Source organism: Neopsephotus bourkii, unplaced genomic scaffold (genome assembly GCF_033783945.1).
Source record: "Neopsephotus bourkii isolate Nb327-2 ecotype Australia unplaced genomic scaffold, CSIRO-AGI_Nbou_v1 NB_1493, whole genome shotgun sequence".
NCBI classification, from domain to species: domain Eukaryota; kingdom Metazoa; phylum Chordata; class Aves; order Psittaciformes; family Psittacidae; genus Neopsephotus; species Neopsephotus bourkii.
This window is the reverse complement of record NW_026901969.1, coordinates 3,453,385-3,476,886: the sequence shown is the minus strand read 5'-3', so window position 1 is coordinate 3,476,886 and position 23,502 is coordinate 3,453,385. Positions and strand designations below refer to the sequence as shown.

The window sequence follows — 23,502 nt, the reverse complement described above, 5'->3', positions numbered from 1 at the left end:
CTCTGCATGTGAACTGTGACGGGGCCCAGCTTCGCCGCTCCTGTTTGCAGTGCCGGCTAACTCCCCGAGCTGCTGTCAAGCGGGGTTCGTGCCTTGGAGCCTCGGTTGTGAGAGGAGGAACGCGAGGAAGCACGGGGAAGGGGGGAAGGTAGGGAACTTGGGGGGTTGTCAAGGATGCGTCTGAGCGGAAAAATGTTGCTGGATGAGCTGAACTTCCCGGCGCGCTGGTGGGATGCTAAAGGGTCAGTTATGTCTTTGATTAGGCATTTGCCTTGGGAAATAACCTGCCTGTCCTGGAGTCAATTAGTTACTAAACTTGGAATTTTCCTTCCTTAAACTGTATTACGGTGCACCTGCCGTGTTTAAGGATCTGTCACAGCTTCCAGAATGCCGTCACCCTCCAACCCCCTTTGTTTTCGAGGGTTGCTACTATTAAACCTATTAATGCTGGAAGTAAATGCAAAGTGTTAGTCGTGCTCTAGGTCTCCGGCTGGGAACAGTGTCGGCTGCAGAATGTTGCGATTCAGGCTTCAGGTCATTTGCATGCGCTCGAAGACTTGTGCAGTTAAGTGTTTTGAGGTTTTTGTGAGTCTTCCAATTATCTACAATGATTTTTCTTAAACCTATTTTAGCATTTCAAAGCTTCATTCACAAACAGTAAAAGTATCTGCCATTGTCCTGAAATGCAAGGTCTGAGTGGGATCAATAGCCGGTAGTGAATATTTTGACTCACTGACACTATTTTAAATGCTCGTTGTAGTTAAGAGCTGCAGGAGTTGTGGAATATTTACATAACCCTAAGTAGCCTTATGTTGCAATATTTAGGCAAAACTGGGTTGTTTAAGGACATGCTTATAAAAGCCTGTGCTGCAGGCCAGTTCGAACTACTTGGTGTTATTGATGTGAAGGTCAAGGTTAATCTTGATCTCACCTGAGTGTGCTCCAGTGCAGGTAAAAACCCAGTGATATCTGAGTGTCATCTCGGGAAGGGTGGAAAAGAACCATGCACTGTCTTCGCTAGTACTTATCCCAGACTATAAGAGGTGTTCTAAAATACTGCTTTATGTGTTTACCTCCTAACTAAATAAAGTACTTGCCATCGCAGCTAAGATTTAAGCATTAACTGGAGTGCTCTGAAAGCCAGTTAATGGCACTTCTGTGCGCAGGGTCATCTAATTAGGATGTTTTTCAACTACAGCACTGGAAGGGGCAAAGCAGAAATGGCTGTTGCATGCTAGTAATTGTTGAACTAGAAAGGGTTATCTATTCAAAGAGGCAGACTCTCAGACCCAAAGTGTTCTTTCAACTGTAATCACAGAATCTCACTGCCCTGCAGAAGCTGGCTTGAAATATAACACTAGAAAAGGAGGTTGATGCTGGAGCTGTAGGACACAGCCCTCCATGTAGGAGATGGATCATGGTACTAACTTTAAGTGAATCAAGATTGTGCATTGAAGCTAGGAACCTTCAATGTTTTGGTTCAGGAGGGCAGCACATTGCCATAGCTTTTCCTGCTTCCTTTGCCATTATATTGAAATTACATCAGACTGTTCTTTTTTTTTTTTAATATAGTGATCAAGCTTACTATATAAGGGATGTCTGTAATTGCTTTCTGTATTTTTTTTTTGTGTAGGTTGGGTAAGATTAAGTGGCATCATAAAAACTTCTTATAACAAAATCAATTTCCCAGTGGTAAAACTTAATATTTTAGCAGCAGCATGGCACTGGACCAAGGACTGTATGGACAATGATATAACAAACTTGCTTGTAGCCATGGCTTTATGACTCTATATCAAAGGATTCAATATTATATTTCCCACCCTTCACCCAATTAAACTGAAATTGAATGAATTTAAAGCCTGAGGAAGTTGAATAAGAAAATGTATACATTCTTACTTTTCATCATTAGCCTGCCTTACTTGTTTCAGGCCAGACAGATACATGGCATGCACATAATCAGTGCAAACATGTGATCTCTTTGATCAATTGACTTATTGATTACTTTGAATAAAAGTGACAGCCTCTAAACTGAACAGCCAGTGTAAAGAAGAAATGCTGCTTTATTATGTTGATTTTCTTTTTCTCTAGACCTAGAAAACACAAGATTTTGCCACCCTGTTCCTTGCTACTGTAATTCTCAGACAGCTGTGGTATTTCCTTGATACATGTGAGGATTATTAGGTGGAAATTCCCCCCCCCCCAACTCATATCCTCCTCATTCATCTAGGAACAATAAATATATTTATTCCCTATTTTTGCTTATTTGTTTTATTTGAAGCTGGATGCAGTAATCCAAAAGAAGAGATGAATGTGGAAAGGGGATGGGGGGGAATATTTAGATGTTGCTTTAATGTTGCAGAGAGCTCACATGGCTTGTTAATAAAGGTTTATTTATCGCCGAGTAAAATCATCTTGGAACTGATAACAGGGTGTAGGGGGAAATGGAGTTTGCATTCCTGTGGATATATTGAAGATTTTCCTTGTTGCACTGCATTAAATACAGCTTTTTCCCAGATTAAGGGGGGCTAATCTCTGCACATGCATTTTGTGTTTATGCTAATACCTACCAGCATTACAGGAGGGAAACCCATTGCTTCAATTAGGCTTACACATCTGCGTAATTATTTTTCCCTGCCACTTAATATCCCCCCCAAAAGTAGGCAATCTGACCTGTGGGTGCCATGCACTGAAGTTGTAGTCCTTCATGTGACCTGTGCAAAATAAGACGGGTCACTGCCAGTTTGTAGCTAGGGCGTGGAAGATTTAGTGCTCTGTGTATCTGAGGTCATGTGTTGCTACAGAGAATATGTCAAAAGCAACTAATCCATTGAGGTGTGCCTTTCTTTTCCCAAATGGCAGAAGCAAGGCGTATTTTAAGGAGAGAATTAGTAGGAATCTTTAACCTTGAGTGATGTATTTTCTCTGTGGCACACTGATGAAATTGGTGCTCTGGAAGATATATATGTATTTGTCTAATCTCTGTAAGGACTGTTCCCTGAGATTTGCTAGCACTGTTCAACTTTCTCTAGCTTGTGCTGCATTTTATTTAGCAGGCCTGAATGGGGCAGCCTTGCTGATTGTAGGAAATCTCCAGCAGACTTGTTTCTAAGTTATAGAGTAATATTGCAAGTTGTGTTTAAGAAATCCTAATAAATGCCTTCACCCTGTAGTGTCAGACTTGCATCATTTAAAAAACAGGCTGAGCCCATATGCATTCAACAGTACTTCTGTTGGGTCTGCCACATGAGATTTAATCTAGCAAGTGACCCAGATACGTGCACTAGAAGAACAAGTATAAATACACTGGGGAAAATTGCTTGCCATCTGTCTCCTTGTTGTGTGCATATATTTGATTATTAATTTATATCTGCAATTTTTTTATGGCCCCTTTTTGTCATCTAGTTTCAATTCTTCAGCTCCAAGTATGCCTCTTCAGAAGCTTCAGTTTGCATTTGTCTGCAGTCATCTGAATTACAGTAGTGAGGCTGGCGGTTGGAAAAAGTGGGGAGATGGGAACTTGTACGCTTTCTCTGTAGTGTCTTCCCTTTGTCACTCCTGTTGTGTCTTCTGCATGCTAATTTCAAACTACCATAAAGATAATTTGTTTGTGAATTGGGGACTTTAACATGTTGATAAAGAACAGCATAACCCAAAGAAGTTGCCTGAGTAACTGGGGCCATGTAGTTTTCAGGTACTGTATTGTAGTATCAACCAAGTGAACCAATAACGGGTTATCTAATAGGGTGAACCTGGCACAGCAATGTTCTATTAATATATTGATGAAATATAACAAGGGAAAGTGTAGAGTCCTGCATCTGGGCAGGAACAACCCCAGGTTCCAGTATAGGTTGGGGAATGACCTGTTAGAGAGCAGTGTAGGGGAGAGGGACCTGGGGGTCCTAGTGGACGACAGGATGACCATAAGCCGACACTGTGCCCTCGTGGCCAAGAAGGCCAATGGCATCCTGGGGTGTATTAGAAGGGGGTGGTTAGTAGGTCGAGAGAGGTCCTCCTTCCCCTCTACTCAGCCCTGGTGAGACCTCATCTGGAATATTGTGTCCAGTTCTGGGCCCCTCAGTTTAAGAAGGACAGGGACCTGCTGGAGAGAGTCCAGCGCAGGGCAACTGAGATGATTAAGGGAGTGGAGCATCTCCCTTATGAGGAAAGACTGAGGGAGCTGGGTCTCTATAGTTTGGAGAAGAGGAGATTGAGGGGTGACCTTATTAGTGTATATAAATATATAAAGGGGGAGTGTCACGAGGATGGAGCCAGGCTCTTCTCAGTGGCAAACAATGATAGGACAAGGGGTAATGGGTACAAACTGGAACACAAGAGGTTCCACTTAAACTTGAGAAGAAACTTCTTCTCAGTGAGGGTGACAGAACACTGGAACAGGCTGCCCAGGGAGGTTGTGGAGTCTCCTTCTCTGGAGACATTCAAAACCCGCCTGGACACGTTCCTGCGTAACCTTATCTAGGTGTTCCTGCTCCGGCAGGGGGATTGGACTAGACGATCTTTTGAGGTCCCTTCCAATCTGTAACATACTGTAATACCAGTTCTGTTTTGAAATAATCTAAAAATATATTTGGCTTTTGATTCTAAAAGTGTTGCTGCATAAAAAGTGCTGAAGGAAAGACTGTGATCAAAATGTGAAATCTTGGTTTCATCAGGGTAGTGTTTGTTTGTTTGTTTGTTTGTTTTTCCTCAGGGGAGATGCTATGTGGAGTATAGAATTTTTTGGAAGCAAAAGAGAAATTATGTCTCTGTAGGCTTTATTTTAAGATTCTTGTGCATATATAGCACTAAACCATGTCACTTCTGGTAGCTGGTTCTGGGAATAAATTCATGACTGTTAGCAGACGGAGAGTCTCCCTGAGTCACCGACAGGATGCGCCTCATCTGCAGGAAGTTCATTCAGTGCACAATGGAGTTACAAATTCGTATGATCCACTTTCTCCAGCATCTCCCATATGTATTCCAGCTGCACTTCTGAGTCTTCTGTGTTTGCCAGAGTGAAAGTTGCTCAGAAGGTTCAGAAGTCTCTCATCTCAGTTTAACCATCTGATAGCTGCAAGAGTGATAAATTAGGGCTCCTTTGCTTCTCTCATCTGGAAGTTTGCCCTTCCCTTGTTCTTGGCTTCTAGTATTTTTTTTTCTTTTTTCCTTTTTTTTTTTTTTTTTCTCTTAAAGTGGGATATTGTTCTGTGAGCAGGTTGTTTAAATCAGGGTGGCAGTAGGATTTCATTTTACTTCTTCTAGATCAGGTTCTTGAACTGTATTCCTGTAGTCTCAGAATAGTCCTCTAGACTTGAGATATTTGTGTTATTGCTTGCACAGGTGGTCCCTCTCCAGTAAGAGGGAGAAGGGTGTAAATCCTGTAATTTCTTTCCCAGTTTCACTCTCTGGAGAACTCCATACTAAACTGTTTTTCCACGAAGGCTAGCCCATTGCTGAATAAAACTTAAAGAGCCAGAGGGAATTGGTTTTTGGAATTGCACCCTAAATATTCCTTAACATGTTGATTCTACTGTTACTTCAGGACAGTCAAAGTACCTTGCGGCCTATGAATGTCTCATAACAGGCATCTTCAAAGGCAGTGGTGTGAGCTTTGGCTCTGTCTTTGGAGGATGCTTTAGCCTAGCACAAAGTTGCTGCTCTTGGTATATGACAGCTCATTGTGAAACAAAGAAGTGTGCTGTATCACCAGGGCAGCAGATGAGGATCAAGTAATCTGTCAATCTCTCTTTCACTTCAAGGAAAAAGAAAATCAGTAAATCAGACCAAGTCAAGCTGATGAAACTTGGCCACCCAGGCTCCGTAAGCAGGGACTGCTAGTTGATATGCTCTGATGCTTTGCCACCCCTAGCTGTTCCTGGCTTTGTTAAGCTTCAGAAGGGTGAGAAAGTAAAAGTGGCTTCCTTGAATAGTAGGAATACTTGAATACTTGCATTCCTTACTATGAATTACTGTGGTAGCCTTTGTTCTCTGGCTTCATGGGATTTTTTGAGAATAGTGGAAGGTTTCAGTTGGAGGTAAATAATGCTCATTTACTGTCTTCCTATCCCTTCTTTCCTTTGTCTCTTAATTCTTTTTAATTGCTGTTTTAAGAGAAAATTATGCTTCCAGTGTAAGCCATTTTGTCTTTTATATCTTAATTCTTTTGATATTTTCTTTCAAGTGGTTTATTCAAAGAGCTCATATCCATGCTTCAAAACCTGTTAAAATCAGGATAGCCTCTCAAAACACACATAGCTATCTATGCTATATACATCTCTATAGTAAACAGAATAGTGGATTTTTTGTTGTATGCCTAGAACTTGAGACCAAATGTTTGTTTGGCATCTGTCTTGCAGCAGAGAGCAGGACAGATTTCCCGTTAGTCTGCCACAAAGGCTCCTTAATTTATTTGTGGAGGGTCACAGTTGACTGCCTCAGAGCACTTCCTTCTCTCTAAGCACATTGGCCTTAGCAGCACTCCTGGTCCCAGCTGGCCCATGAAGCCGGAGACTGACAGGTAATTGAATGAGGATTTTCCACATGATGGTACAAACCATTACTGCTAGATGACTGGACTAGTCTGTGGCATCCCCTATTATTCAGCAGCCTGTCAGCAGACCCCAAAAACCCCACCCTGACCTCTGACCTGTGGTTCAAAGAAGGAGAGGTTTTTTTTCTGAATTTAGTATTCAGATGGGTTGGGTTTTTCTGAATTTAGCATTACTCTGGGCTATTTTGCTAATGAGAAATTGTATGACTTTAACTCCTATGTGTCAGCTAGTCCAGTATTGGTTCAGAGGAACAAGATAGCAATTGGCAGCAGAACTATTGCTATAAAGACTTTGCCAGTGCCTGGCGTACTTAAATCCCCAAAAAAGTACTTGAACTCTTGAAGAAGGGTCACTTTTCAGTGACCAAAACTGTCATGGAAACAAACTCACTCAGCAGCAACCTAAGCTGTTCCTAGATCTCTGTCCTGTCTTCTCTTCCTACAGCTTTGCCTTTTTACATGTAACAATTAATAACTGGTGCTGGGGCCAGGAATCATGCTTCAGTGTGCCACTTCCCCATCATTGCTGCAGAATGACCTGTGCCCTATGCTTAGGATACCTTTCTGGTGTGAAACTAGTCTTTGGACCCTCTCAGACACCTAAATAAAAAAAAAAAATAAATATATATATATGTATATATGTACTGCAAGTGTTTGTCTGCAGTCTCAACTTAGAGACAGCATTTAACTTCTGTACATATCATTTCCAATTGCTTGGCTACTTGCTCTTGTTAAGTGTGACTTCTTAATTGCTTTACTGAGAATTTTCTCTCCTTCTGATGCAAGGGAATGTATCTTGGAGTTGGATGGCTCTGTAAATCAGATACTCTATAGGCAGCAGTGCCTGGCTGGTAAGTGCATAGGCTTCTAACATCCTGGAGCAGCAGGAGTGCCTTTACAGCATTAGCCTCCAACTTCTACATGGGAATATTTCTCACTTGATGCTGTTCAAAATAGCTCTTAGGTTCTGCCCGGTAACTGTTGAAGCTGGTAATTGTTATTTATGTTGATAAAAACCCCAGCACTTACGAGTTCCTGTGTATGAGTAAAGCGCTAAGAAATACTCTTCCACTGAAAAGTTTGTTTGCAGTGCTTTTAAGGTGACGGAATTACTCTGTGGAAAGAAAATCACCAAGGTGTAGAATGTTGTCCATTATAAAGATCCTGAAGAGTTAACACTGGTACCAGGAAAATAAACCTGTATGTACACAGGGGTCAGCCAAACCCCTTATTGTGGAGTATCACAAATAAAACCAAGCCCCATGACTTCATCCAAATTCCAGCAGGAGATAAAAGACTTCATGATGAGACAAGCATCTGTGTACTGAAGCTGCCTCTAGAAGGTAGGCAGAGGTGGTCTGCTCCATTGTCATTTAACCACTGAATATTCAGTGTGTGGCTGGTCTCTGTTTTGGACCCATGTGTCTCATGGTGATTCCTGTGCTTGCCTTCCAGTCTGGAGTGTTTCCCTGAGGTGTGCTTTAGCACACTTAGAGTTCAAGCTGCAATAAGTGCTGTGAGGATGTGAGCTGTGCAATTGAAGTTATTTATACATGCATGTTTGTCTATTTGACAGGCTTTTAGTAGTCACTTTGAGAGATGCAGGTCACTGAATTATAAAATAATAGGGCAGCAGCTTTGGAGGCAGCATGGGGAGACCTAGAACTCCTAATCCAGGATAAACTTATTTTCTGCAAATGACTGATTTGTTCCACGTCTCTAATGTGAAACCTTGAAATGATGAAACCCTCCAAAAATCAGTCACTTCTGGGACTTTGGTGTCTTCGACTCTTTTGTGCGTGTGTGGTTTGATTTCATCATTTTCAGAATGTTTTTGATGGTGGTCTTTTGAGAAGCCACACAAGGATCTCACTGTTTAATGTGCAAAGCAACACATTAAGTGCTACGCTTAAAAATCTGCTTTTTAAAGCACACAGTGTCTGTGCCTTCAAGGCAGTTTAGTACTATGTTGGTTCTCTTCTGCAGGTTGATCATGGTGGTGCTTTTAGCCTTCGTGTGATATCGTAAGCATGATACTAACACAGGAGTATTCTTGGTTATGTTTTACAGCCTGACAACATTCCTCGGTCAGGATCAGTTATGTTTGGCTGGCTCCCTTATTTGAGCGGACTCAAACTGGGCTACTACTGGGAAAAGGACTAGGTCAGGTTGGAAATTAAGATGAGATGCCCACAGTTGCCTCTGGCCATTAGAGTAGCTTTTCTAACCCCAAATAACACTGGGTATTTTTCTTACCGAAGTGGAAGGAGCCCACGCTGCCTTGAGTGTGACACTGTGGGTGGAGGAATGCACTTGTAGCTGTTGTTCCATAGGCTATTAGCTTTCTGGTATATACTCTTTTTTTTTATGCTTCATATGCTTTTTAAAAATAGATTATTTTTTTTTCTTTTCAAATAAAAAGATACTTGAAGGAACATTGTGCCTTGTCATATCCTCTCATGTCCAACAGATTTGTGAAGATGAACGTACTGTCATGCCTCCTTTATTACTTGATACTGTATTTGATTTGACTGCCTACTGTAGCAACAGTGTTGATTGTTTTAATCGTTTTAATAAGAAGATAAAGAAATTAGGCTCAGAAGTGAGGTGGGATGTTCAGCCTGATTTTGTGTGTTGTACATCAGCCCTCTAGATAAAACTAAAATTTATGTCTTGGATTAAACCTCTCTGCGTTGGCCTGGCTGTCCTTGTTGGTAACATAATTTCATCAGTGAATCATCTTGGGCAACTCTGAAATAATTTGTGAAGCTTTGCTTGAAAGTTTGGTTTGTGAATCTCTGGTAAAGTTGCTCCCATCATGCCATCCTTCCTTTGGCCTTTCAGGCTTCCTCCAAGCTCCTGAAAGATCCTGGGGAGGTACTTCTAGGTACGGTATTTATCTATCTGTGTATTTTCATGCTGCAAAATCTTCTTGTAATTTCTTGAATTTTCTTGTAATAAATGCCATGAAATTTCAGTGTATGTGCTTCGTTTTCTTCAAACAATTTCAGTTGCACTTGAGGAAACTTCAAAAATTTTCTTTTTTCCTGTTTATTTTTTTAAATATTTTTTTTTTAGGAGGACAAGGGGTATTGGTCTTGCAAAATAATTGCTAATTTCAGAAGACAGTCTCCAGTTTTGCAATTAATTACTTGTAATTAAACTTATGATCTTTTACTTTTTTGTAATTAAAGCAGAAGAAAACATGGGCTTTTTAAAAGCACTTTGATCTGGATTAAGTTTCCAGGTAAAAAAATCATGTTTCCCGTTAAAAAAATAAATCTAAAAATTAAATGCTGTATGGCTGTATAAATAAAGCTTGCTGAAAGAAAAAGTACTAAAAAGAATGATAAAAAATTTAATCAAACAAGATAGCAATTTTGTATATAGCACCTTTCATTTTGTAGTACAAACAATTCTTTATAGCTTCTTTGTAACACCAATATGGTGGAATAATTTTTCTATTTGTGTGAAAAGACGTAGCTGTATGTTCTATTCCATTTCACAGTACATTACTCATCTCTTTTATGTAAATAACTTGGCTTGTTAAAAATGTTAGTATTTCTCTTTAATAAACATCGCACTTCTGGAGATTTCTCAAGGTGCACAGTTTTAGAAGATGGAAGACTCAAGTATAAGGAAAGGCCACAATGAAGATGGCTCCTCATGTTGCTGGCCTCATACTAAAAAAGCAAAACCCAAGCTGGGTCACCCTGGAATACCATCTGTGCTGCTCTTTGCTGCCAGTCATATGCTCTTCCTGGCATCTGAAATGGCAGCAGAAAGCAGCTCTGTACCAGCACTGCATAGCTTCAGCTAGTGTTATGGAGATGGTTGTGGGGATGTGGCTCATGGAGCATTGGTGGCAGGTGGAGTCCGAGATGAAAGCTGCCTCCACCTGAGTGGGCCTGGGACTGTGTGTATGTATGCACCCCAAGCTACCATGCAAGTCATTGCATCTGTTACTGCTGCTGCTTCCTTTGTTGTTGTTCCTGCCAGAAATGCAAACTCTTGGCAGCCAAACCAGCATCTTTAGTACGTCCTGTGGCAGCGTGGTGTTGGTGCAGCATGGCTCGAGCCTTGATAAAGGCATCTAGTGATTTTAAAGTGATGGCTTGGTCTTAAAGAAGAGAAGTTTAATGGAAGATACTTTATATACTCAGCTGTTTCCATAGAATTGCTAGATGTATAGATGCTGTTTAGCCAGCGCAGGTTGGCCATGGTTTCTCTTGAGTCTTCTGCTGTAGCAGTGTACTTTGTTTTAATAAAACAAAGACTCACTAATTCTGTTTCAATTAATGTTGAATGAGCAGGTTTGTATGTGTTCAAAGCAGAACCCTGAATTACCCTGGTTTATGATGGACTTTGGTACTTGAAGCTTTATGCCTGGCTGATACAGGGTTAAAAGCAAAAGGAAGGATTGAATATCCAGGGAGCAGGAAGCTAGTGGGTCCTCTGGAATTTAGAGCTTCTAGCTCTTGACAGAGAAACTAATGTAAGGATATTAATAAAAAGCTGATGTTTATAAGTAAACAAAACTGATCTCTTGAGGTACAGTTAAACCTGTGAGAGATTTTGCAGAAAACTTCTCTAGGGGACAGCTCACTGTTTCCTTTTGTTTTCCTCTAAATATTCCATTTGCAATCCATGTGTGCAATCCTTTCTGAAAACAATTAAAGACCGTCTTGTATAGGGAGTGGGAGAGTGTCTGATGAAGTGAGGAAAGGATCCGAGAAAGAAGAAAGGCCTTAAGGAATATTGGCTTTCACTTGGTTGTGTGCTGCATGTGTAATCTCTTAACTTATAATGGTATTAATATTTGGAATTTTTCTCTCTTGGAAAAAATTATAAAAATGACTGTATAGGAATACTGGTAGTGTAGTGGACCTGTATGTCCATCTGCTCACTCTACTGTGATTCTGAGCTGTTAACTTGATATGTATGGAAATCAGCAGGTGTTGCAGGAAAAGAGGTTTGCTGCTCTTTATGCAGCTCTAGATCTCTGGGCTCCTTAGGGATAGTGTTGGAGAAAGAGTCTTGTCTAAGCAGGAAAATTGGATAGTACAGGACTGCAGGTACCATGGTGATGAGTATGATGTACATATCTTGAAAGGCTCCAATGCAGTAGCTTGAAGCTAGGATTCACCCTGTTACGCAGTTTCCAGAGATCATATGCTGTGCGCGATATTTAAATCTACCAACTTGGCTCTGTGCTTGGCTTGTTCTGAACATCCTGCAGACTGAAATTTGTAGATTTTGTTGAGACTCCCTGTTCTGTAGCTTATTATAGGCAGGGAGTTTCAGTTTATGTTCACACTATGCTAATTGTTAATGATGTGAAAAACTCTATGAGCTTATATTACAGCAAAAAGATATAAAACTCATTTTCTTACTACTGAATCCTAACATTATGATACTGTTTTCTGAATAAGTAAAATTACTTTAAAGCATGAAAATAAAGAACTAAGACACAGGTAAGTGTAAGTACAGAAAAGAATAAAAGGTATTCATGCCTATGCCTTGTTCTTTCTGTAAATATTTAAGGAAAAATCTAAATGATGTAGATGAGAATTTTCAATAATGGATGGGGTAAAAATCAGTTTCATTTCCTTCTGGTCTAGTGTAATTTAAACAATTCTTAGTCTAAACTGAATGGGATATTAGTGTGGGCAAGGGTGCGGGGGCATCTGTTCATTGTGTAGCACAGTGGGAGTGATGGCTAAATGTTTTTCTTCAGCAAGGGCACTGAGAGCACTTTATTTTGCTTACCTCTTTCAAGATAAGAAATTGTGGGGAAACATCTGTGTGTGTACTATGAAAATTAGTGCTATATATGCTGCTATAAGTGGTTAGTGAGTGGAAAGTTACTTGTTTTCCATCCTCATTTTTCGTGAACTAAAATCCTATATAAAATCTGTGCAGTAGTAGAGCACAGCCTATTAAGGAAGATCAGATATGGTGATAATCCTTAGCATGAACCTGAAATGATACCAGTTAGTGCTTTGCCAGGAGTAAATGAGCACACTTGTAGAATAAACTGCTCAAGGAATATTGCTTATCATGCTGTATTTTGTATTGTAAAATGCAAAAGAACCCTGTTCATAACAAGGTGGTTGCATTTAATATGTATATTTAATTGTATATATAATAACAGACATAATTTTCCATCTTATCTATATTCACATGCTGTCTTGTGTGTACCAGCAATGCAGGTCATGGAGGGAGTGAAGGGATGGACCCTGCCATCAATGGATCTTCCAGCAGAGTGATTAAATTAGTATCAGATTATGCCCTGAGGAGTTTCTAAACTCATAAATACAGTAAGCAGTATGGTAATCAGAAAATTCAAGTTGTTTTTTGTGTTTATTTGTTTAGTAGTTTTTCAGAATTTCTGTACGGTGGGAGATTCCACAATTTTAATTTCTGTAGCAGAGGATCTCTGTTGACTTTGCAATTTCTGAGTTTTCTTTTTTCTTCCTGCTGAAGGTTGGAAGTTATGTGCTTGGGTCACCTTACACTAACCACGTTAAAACTAAATGAGGAAGCAAGCGCAGAGATTATATTTCAGCTATTGCTTCAGGAACTGACTAAACCTTGATTTAATTGAATTCAGTTTAGATTGGTTGAATATTGCTGATGTTGTAATTAAAGAAACTGTGGTTTACTAATCACTAATCTCTTTTTCTATATGGCCTTTGTACCTGCATGAAATTTATTCTTTTTTGTAGTACAAATGAACTCTCCATCTAAGCAAAATCAGTGTGCCTAGATGATAAAGCATCAACTATTTCATGCTTATTGGAATGGAAAAAATTAGCAGATTAGAGAGTATGAATAGCCTGGTTAGTAATATCCAAAAGGGAGGAAAATATAACCTAATAACCTTCTTTATTGATGATCTGTTTATTGTGTCCTAACTTGGTTAAAGTCAAGATAAAAGCAAATCACTCTGTAGGTCGTGTAACATGCCAGTAAGAGATAAAATGGCAGTGTATGCCTTGGCTTTGCTGCTAAGACTTCATTTTTACAAACACTTGGGCATGTGTTCAGCTTTTCAGATGTAAATAGTCCCATTAGATGAAATCTGGGTCCAACTGGAGTCAATGGTAAAACCTGTGGCAATTTAAATAAGGCTAGAATTTCATGAATGAGTTCAGTGAGACTGCTTGTATGCATAAAGTTAAACACATGGCTAAGTGTTTGCAGGATAGAGGGCCTGCAAGGATATGAAAATAAGACCCTTGCGCTGCAATTTGAAGTCTGACCTGTCTTGCTGTTGCATGATGGAGAGCCACATTGAGGAAGTACATGAACCTTTTAGGCATAAACAAACACAGAGTATGTAAAACATCATAAATAACTACAATTCATAAAATGCTTGGTTGGTCCTAAATAATGAAGCAGTGAAAATCTTTATGAGCTATGCTTGTTCTTGTAATATATTTTTATTTTATATATTTTGGCACAAATGCATATAAGGAATTAGTATTATTATTATGTTTCGATATTCAGAAGAACTTAGTAGTGGTAGATGCTTTCTTTTGGAAGGGAGAGGTAAAATAGAAGTTACAGGCTAGCCCCCTCCCCCCAGTTACAGCAGTCCTGCAGTATTTGGTAATTATGTCAACTGTTGTAATCATCATGTATGTTAATGACTTAATTTCATATCATGCTTGGTAAAGAAACACTGTGGTTATTGCCATAACTGTGACAGTTCTCACCATCTGAGGTTCTCCTCTCCAGATGTTTCACTGGTTTGCAAATTTGATTTGGAGCTGCATGTGTAGCAAAACAACTGTCATACACGCTAATAGATCTTTCTCTTTGTCCAGAACATCTTTGCAGAGCCTAGTTTCACATTGCTTGGCAAGAAATATTATTTGAATGACTGCCCTCTTAATCCTGTGAGATTTAGATAAGTGCAATTTTCCAGGTTTCTGAGGGAGTCCTAATTTACATTTCATAACACACACACATACACACACGAGCAATTAGCATGAAGTCTTATGGCAGCCTGACAGTCCTTTGTCCCTGTGGAAACAGTTACACAACAATGCATGTGCAGATAGCGATATGGGGTGCCCTTTGTGTGTGCTCACCTGTTTTACCTGTAGCATACTAAAAAGCTGCAGCCTTATTTAATTCTTACTTAAATTCTTATTTAAAATTGACCTGCTCTGTTGTACAATGAACTTGCTTATTAAAGAGAGAAACACTGAGGTCTTAAGCAAATAATAGCTACTATTCATTCTTTTAAATTACTTCATTTTGGCATAGTGTTGAGGATATTTTTTCCTCTGTGCATGGCTTTAAATAAAAGGAACATGACCCCCATGATGAGGTTAGACTTAGGCTGCAAACTTTTGTGTTATCTTTTGTTTGTCTCATTGCACGTGGATGCAGAATATTTTCATTTCTCCAGGTTGGGGACTGATATTGACAATGTGTTTGGAGAACACAGAGAACATGCCAGTTCCATTATCCTGATGATTGTGCAGTCCAGTTGATGCTGGGGGAATAGACTGGGAAGACTTGGTGTAGTGAGCAAGCAGAAGAAAAAGTAAAGCAGCAAGGCAGTAGAAGTTTCAGCACTGGTACAAAGCTCCTCTCCTCAGCTGTTGTGTGCACAGATGTCTGGGGCAAATACTTCCTCACTTACCAGTATTTGTTGTTTTTTACTGTTTTAGTCTGTTAAGATGCTGATGCAGTTCCATTCACTTCAGTTACATTATCCCACTGGGTAAGCAGTGGTACTTTAGACTGCTTTCAGGACTTTTTTTTCTGCCCCAGGGAGCTTTCGGACTGAAAGGTGCAAGCAGAGAATGCATGGAAAAAAGGCAGTGAATGGAAAAGAGGCATGGTATGCATAGTGGTCCTGTATGCTGGAGACTGTGTTGTGTTTACAGGTACAAGGACCATCTAAATGTAATGGTGACAGTGAAGGAAGGTCTAGAGAAAGAAGACAGAAGACATAACAGGGCAGGCTTCCAGTATCCAGCAGCCTTCCAGTATCTGAAGGGGGCCTATAGGGATGCTGGGGAGGGACTCTTCATTAGGGACTGTAGTGATAGGACAAGGGGTAATGGATTAAAATTTAAACAGGGGAAGTTTAGATTGGATATGAGGAGGAAATTCTTTTCTGTTAGGGTGGTGAGGCACTGGAATAGATTGCCCAGGGAGGTTGTGAATGCTCCATCCCTGGCAGTGTTCAAGTCCAGGTTGGACGAGGCCTTGGGTGATATGGTTTAGAGCGAGGTGTCCCTGCCCATGGCAGGGGGGTTGGAACTTGATGATCTTAAGGTCCTTTCCAACCCTAACTATTCTGTGATTCTATGAAATGAGTTGTAACCCTTGGTGGCTCTTAGGTGTGTGTGATGCAGAAGATCCAGATCCAATACAGAAACTGGGAGAAAAATTACTCTCAGCCTGTGAATGCTGGTACTGTGTTTTCTGAAAGAGAAATTATCATTAGACTTTGGCAGTCCCAACTGTGTCTATTGTAGTGAGCCAGGCTGGGTCAAACTGCTTAAGCCAAGGATGTGTACCTCAATGAAATCTGAAATAGATGACACTACCATCAGCACAGCCAACAGCTCTGAGAGGGGTGACCACTGTTAGTGTAAGTGGGGATAAGCAATCTGTGTCGATAATGTGGTCACAGGGTACCAGGGAAGCTTATCTAGAGAGGTCTTGGGGGATTTCACTCCTGTCTTTCATGTGTTTTCAGCTTGCTTTTCTAACCTGTTCTCTCTCCATCTCCCTGGGTGGTTTTCTTCCCTCATGTTTCCTACAATGGAAAGCCAGTAAGACATATACAGAAAACAGACAATGGAAAACCAATAAGACGTATACAGAAAACAGACACTGGAACCAAAGTAGGAAAAATGAGCAATGGCTTAGTTAATACGGTTAGGCCCATTCAAGGAGAAAGACACAATACATACAAAAAAAAGAGATAATTTTTTTGGGAAAGGAAAATGGATAAAACAATGTAGCTGAAGACAGAGGCTTAGCTGTTGCTGTGCAAAAACTAGATTGCTGCAGAAGCTATGGTTTTGTAGCTGCCTTGTTTGGCTATTCCTCACACAAAGTCCTAGTTTGGGACAGACGGTGATGATGCGAAGCGCTGCTGCTTTGAGCTGGTCCTTGCCAAGGCTGCTCTGTGGCTAATGAAGCACGAGGTTTTAACCTAGTTTTGGCAGTAGTGGTTTGGATGGAAAGCCAAGCTGAACTATCAGCACAGACAATACTACACTATTTTTAGGTCTATGTATATGAAGGAATAGTTGATGATATAAAGCTATAGAAACTCTTGGAAAGTGACATTGTGCCTTGTGCTTTGAATACTTTACTCAAAGAAGTTTTCAAATCTCTCTCCACATGAGAATTGACTGTGAGTTTCAAACATGGCATTGCACAGCGTGTGGCATTAATTTATTACCCCATTATTAGATTAAATGTTATGAATTAAGCACGTTTTCCTCTGCCTGTGTTTGCTTAGGTTATTGTTATAGAAGACATACATCTTTAGTTCTAGTTAAATAGGCTTTTTTCTTTCTTTTTGGACTATATATTCTTTACTGCCATATCTTAATTTTACAGGACAAAGGCAAACTTAATTTTTCCATTTAATAAAATAAATGATTTGTGAAAACATGTTATACTCCCAGGCCTCCAAGGTTTGTGATATGAAACTGGAAATGCGGCCACAACCAATGTATTCTCAGACCAGCTCAATGTGGAGTTTTATTGAAATGTTTGGTGCACGCTTTCAGGAATGTTGAGTGAAGCTTTAAAAGATTTCCTACATTTCCCTAAATGTCGCCCGACTTTTGGTGCTCGCACGACCTTGGTAGAAATGCATTGTGTAACTAGACTGCTGTCAATTTATCATGAGAAACAGAATAGTGATACATCTCTCCATCCGCACTTGCTGGTTTATGTGTCTCCCTCTCTCATCCTAAAGCTGGAAGAAAATATTCAGATTTTTTATGCTAGCGTTTTTTGTTTGTTATTCAATATACTATTTTCTTAGATGGGGGAATGTTTTAGAAGTGCTAATGGCTATGCCTGTGTTCATCTTTAGCTGATACAGCATTTCTTATAGTATGTCCATATTCTGTGCATGGTGAGATCAGGCTTTATGCGTAGTGCAGAACTGGTCTGCAAATGGCATGGGAGCAGCCTGCATGCACAGGTGAGCCAGTAACAGCTACCTGGAAAGTTGTCTTGGAAGTCTATTCAGGTAGTAAGTATATAATAGCAATATTCAGAAGGCAATAAAAAGACCTATTATATATGAAAGTAAAAAAATAAATGTGAGCATTCAGGAATGCTATTACTGTTCAAAGTGTGATTTAATCACTTGCTTTGTTTAACTGTCTTAAGTACAAGTGGCAATAATACTGTTTTCAAGGAGATTTAACTAAAGTTTTGGAGACCCTGCAAATATGAGGGACAACTGCAATGTCTGTCCAGCCTAATAGAGGACTAAAAGCAGGAAATCATTAGTGGTTATAGCTGACATATGGTCAGTGCATACTCTTGGGTTCCTCTGAGGTCTAAATGTACTTGCAGAATCTGAGTGGAAACATCATTGTATTTTTGTCTTAGTATTAATCTCAGTTACTTGGATTTAGATATTTCTGGCATATGCTAGAGTTGTGGCTCTGTCTTCAGGGCAGATTCAGCCAGAAAGCTGAGATGGAGACCAGTACCAGAATTAGTCAATAAATGGCTTATCTGCATTATGGGTGGTTCAAAAGTATGAATTGTATCTTTCTGATTTATTGTCATAACATGAGTTTTGAAACAGATCTTTCTCGAGTTGCGTCTTTGCTCTCTGAGAGACTGTACAAATGGAAACTGCCAGTCCTAAAGTGCTTGTTGTTCAGGCTCTTAATCTGGAACAAATACCCCACCCAAAACTAACATACTTCATGTCTACCTCTGCCCATTTTTTATTTTACTTAGTAGCATTGCTTATATAAATCTGAGCATTGGTATGGCTGTCTTATTTTTTTAGGAACATAAAAATCTTAGAGATTTTGCTCATGGTTTATTTCTGATTACTTCATGCTGTGGGTATTGGTGAGGTAATGGAAATCTGTATTTGGAACATTGGTGTGGGGAAAACAAATTATGTGCAATGTTTTTTATCAACTAATTAAAGAAATGACTATTACAATCCAAATTTAATTGTACTTAATAAAGGATTGCCTTTTTTTCATTGATTTTCTTTTCTTTTGTAATGTATCCAAATTGTGCCCTTACAGCTTTCCCTTTGTGTTTCAGAAAGCTGTTGGGAAACTATATTTTGGTTCTTCAATGTACCTATCTCTAGGAGAAAAGGGGATTCATTGCTTTTCTTAAGGTAGTTACATTTCTTACATCATTGAACCAAAATGCCACAGTCAATGTTCATAAATATTTACTGTGGTTTTAAGTTTGGAATGATCAGTGGTGCCACGACCTAGTCTGGATTTGCCTGAGGTGGTAGTGTGGGGCTTTGGAGTGATACATTTGAAGTTGCGCTCATCCACTGATTTACTGAATAAAATTTCTACCTTTAGCTAAAACCTGCCTATAGCCTTAGCTATGTAAATAATTTTATGCATATTTTTGAAGTGGTATTTTACAAATGATTTTCATTTTTAATTCCTTTAACATTACTTACTTCTGTGTGCTGGGTTTGGATTTTTTTTTTTTCTCTTTTTTATCTTCCAGTCCTAATCATCTGGTGTTAGGAAAACTGTTGTTTTCAGTATCACACAAAACCCAAGCCCTACCAGAAAAAAAACATTGGGAACAAAAGCAGCTTTGCATCATCATAGACCATGAACTGTGAAAGCGATACTAGCTCAACTAATCTTCTTTGCATGTCAATATTAAATTTTTTGCCACCTGTTTTTCTGGTTTTTCGATTTTATTTATGTATTTTGTTTGCTTTGTCTGTATCTGCTTGTTCTTTCCTGCCTCACAATTAGATTACACCTCCTGTGGGCTGAGGACAAACTTGGAGCTTGTACAGTGTCTTGCAGGAACCTGGCTTTACTGATGGGTTGGATTCTTTAAATGTTGTTACTCTGTTCTCTGAACCTGATCTTTGTTTTGGTGATTCTTATAATTCGTGTAACCTGCTGCCTCTTGCTTATGTAAGTATTAAGTAAAGAAGAGTGTCAGGATTTCATGTTGGTGAATACCAATAACAGTCTCTCTTATATATTGCATGAAGTTCTTGAACACTAAGCATAAAATAGAAAATAATAGGAAACATTGGTGCTTATGTAAAAATGTGCTACTTGTGAATTTTGCTCATGAGTTGCCGTACACTCTCCAGGACATCTTTGCTAGCAGGGCAAATCTATGAGGTTCTTCTGATTGTCAGGGTCACCTTTAGATTGGTAGCATCATCACAGCAGTCCCAAGGATACACTGGTTTCCCAAGAGTGGTTGCTGCATCACAGCCTCACTGAAGGCCCTTGGCTTTTCCTCCCCTGCCTGCTCTGCTCAGATAATCCTGCAGCAGCTGTTGGAGTTGCCTTGTGATTTTTCTGGCTTCAGCAAAGCTGCAGGGCCTGTAGAAACCTGGCCCTGACCCCTGCTGAGCTGATCCAGATAAGAGCAACATCACCCTGTGAAACTTGCATGCCATTGCCGTATTTCAGCTGAGTCCCTATTTCAGCTGAGTGAACGCTGGAGATTTGTTTTCCAAGGATGAGTGATAGATGCTCCCCCCACAATGGCTGATTCCAGTGATGCCAGCTGTGTGTACCCTGTCCCCGGAGTCCCTGTGGGTGGGGTGTGGATTAGTGATATGCTGTCAGCAGTCCCCTGTGATTGCATTCCTCCTTGGGAAAGCTGGAAGGAGAAAGTGAGTGTTTGTATGCTCAAACTTGACTGGGGCCTGCTGTCTGTGGTGGTGTGATCTACTGCAAAAAGTGTCACCCTCAGAGGTCTGTGGGGGACCTGGGAATTAGTCAGCAACAAGATCAGAAATACAGAGCTGCCGAGTTGGCCCTGTGTTACTAGGGGCTGTTTGCCAGGCTCAGTGGAAAAAACATCCCTTTAGATGATGCCTCATTGTCCCTGAAGTAAACATGTCTCTTAAAAGCTTTCCTCTTGTTTTTACCTTAGGCATGGGTATGTGAGCTACCCATGCTTTGGAAGGGTACTCTGGAGTTGATTCACCTCTTTTCCTACAGAGCATCCCCAATGAACTGATTTGCACATGACTTAATCTATAATCTGCACTGTGAGGAGGCTGGCAGTGAGAAGGGTAGGGGTCATCTCAGGTGACTGAAATATTCTCTAAATACCGATAGACAGTTTGAACATATACTGCTTGGATTAACTGCCTCTACTTTATAAATGTACCTGGTTATCTGTTAAAATATTTTTTTCCCTATAGGTAAAAAAACAAATGTTCTGATTCTAAATTAATATGTATCAATTTTTATTAGTACAGTCTACTTTTTCTTTTAGTTTTGATTTAATATTCAGCTCTGCTAGACAGATTCAGTAGTTTCTGGCATTTGAGCCTCATATGTGGGAGCTTCTAAAGCGTATGGGTATTGCTCATTTGCCTTTTCAAGCGCTTCCATGCCTCTTTGTTTAATAATAACATTTTTTAAAGCCTAGAAATGTAGAGGGATGGTACAAAGGTTATCCCTTATTATTTTAACTTCTTTGAGGAGCTGATCTTTGCATTAACCCTGCAATCCTACAGCCCCTCTAAACTGCTAACATGCAGCAATAATCCCAGCATAACTACTGAAGGGTACATATAAAAGACTTAGAAGTCTGTTTCTGCACAGGTTTGTGAAGTCATGAGATTAAAAATGTATATTCCTCCCTAGGTTTTTGCCGTTTGCAAAAAGTCAAGATCGTGAGTTTGTTACTATGCAGGTGGTGTAAGCTGGGCTGGGACCCTTCCATGAGGCGTCAGAAATTCCCTTCTGAAAATGCTTTAAGCTCTGCAGTCACTTGGTCTTGGAGTACTTCTCTTTGTCCTGACGCAGGTGGTGCTGATCTGACAAGCTGTGGGTGAAGGCAGCAGCTGGAGGGTCCCCATTCATGGTGCTGCTGGGGACTTCGGGCAGCCTAATCCAAACCCCACACATGGGCATGGGCACCTGCTTAAAGGCACCTAAGCTCCAGTGCGCCATGTAAGAATTAGTACTAAGTGCTTTTTGCACAGTGTTACGAATACCATCCTATCAGTGTTTAAAAAGCAGAGTGATTGTTCACTCCTTTGTGTGCCTCATGGACTCCTAATCAAAAACCACCTTAATGCATCTATTTTTTTCCGTTCTTTTAAAGCGCTCAGAAATGTGGATTTATATATTGGAAATGGGAGTCTTTTACCCCTTTCCATTTTCATACAAAAAAAAATGATAGGAAAGAAGGAGACACAGATACAGTGTTTGAGTTGATTTTCCCGTTTTTTGGAAAGGGCTTTTCATGTGGTGTGTGTGTAACTTCAAGCGTGTTGCACTATGACTGGGGGAGTGGTGGATGGAGGCTAAAATCAGATCCACCTCTGACTTTATTTGCTCAGCCTAGTCAAGATTTACTCTGCTGGGCCAGATCTGTAGCTCTTCTAGATTTACAGCCTCTAATCCAGGGCAACTTTCAGGCATTCCAGTTTGTGGTATTCCTTATTTGCCCAAATGTTAAACTTTTATATCCCTTGAAATTCCTCCTGTTTGAGGAGATAATGTACAGCTTTATGTTCATCCAGATTTTTCTATTGTGTTGCATTGTGCTTTTCTACCTTGCTCAGATTTTTCTCCCTTACTGTAAAGAACCTAACTGGTAATTCCCTCCTTTTTATTGCAGTTTTGAAAATGACCGTGGAACAAATAATGACACAAAAGTGCTGTTGGTCAGGCAGCTTTGCCTAAGTCTTTGCATTCATAAGGCTGGGCACTGCTGGCTGTAATGGAGCCAAATCTACTGGCAAGTGCTTCAAGGGCAATATATGATTTTTTTCCCTCTTCTCCAGGTATTTTCTACATTTGATATTTACTCAGGTATTTCTCCTTTGTAGTGGTTTTAGTTTTGGATTGCTGATCAGTATTACTGACAGTGCAACACATGAAGGGATCTGCTTAGTTTAAAATGTTTTTGTGAATAGTTGACTATATATGTGCAAGATCAGCCTTTTGCAGCGTGCCTTCATTTGTTTGTTAGTTTTACCTACCAAGACAACAGGCTAAGCACAATTCCAGCTTTAAACTTATGCCAGTTATATGCACAGATGGACTAAGCCTATTGCGTGCCTGTGCTTCAGAGTGGGTGTTCCCCCAGTACAGATGTGTGTAAGCAGGACGAACATTTGCATTTGCTTAGTGTTGAGCTTTGTTTCAAATCTGGCTTCTAAGGACCTTATCTCTAACTCTGCAGTGTTTGTCTCCTGAATAGTTGTGCAGAAGAACCAGGAGGTGGACTACTGGTTTCACAGTAATGTACTTTTAACTGAGTGGTGTTGTAAGCTCTTAAATTGTGTATGCTCTGTTTGGTCTTTCAGATCCCTTTCAGAAGAGATACTCAGCAGATGTATTGTAACTAGACTCTAATGGAAAAGGTTACAATCCGGAGAGGAATGTCCACTCTGTTCTCTAAATCTCTCTGCATTAAAAGTTTCCTTTGTTGCCAAGGAAATAAAGTGGTGATTATGTTATAGGTCTGACAGTGACAGTTCTAACAATTCATATTCCCAGAACAAATCTAACCTTGTTAAACTGTTGAGGGTGATGTAAAATTCAAGGACTCTTATTATTTTGATGGGACTAAATTACAAATCTTCCCCCAAACCTCTTTCTCAAAGGGGTAGGCAAAAGGATCCCCTATTTTATGGATTTTGGTAATTGCAGCAAGTACTTAGGCACACTCTTCCCCTCTGGTGACATAAAGAGCTCCACAGACTTAATCTGGGCTGCCTTTACTGAGGA

At 40.0% G+C, this 23,502-nt stretch overlaps 1 protein-coding gene across 4 annotated transcripts in view; it reads left to right on the top strand.

Moving 5' to 3' along the window:
* TMTC2 (transmembrane O-mannosyltransferase targeting cadherins 2) overlaps window positions 1-23,502 on the top strand; it is a 245,155-nt gene that overhangs the window by 1,080 nt on the left and 220,573 nt on the right. The gene's annotated exons all lie outside the window — the stretch shown is intronic.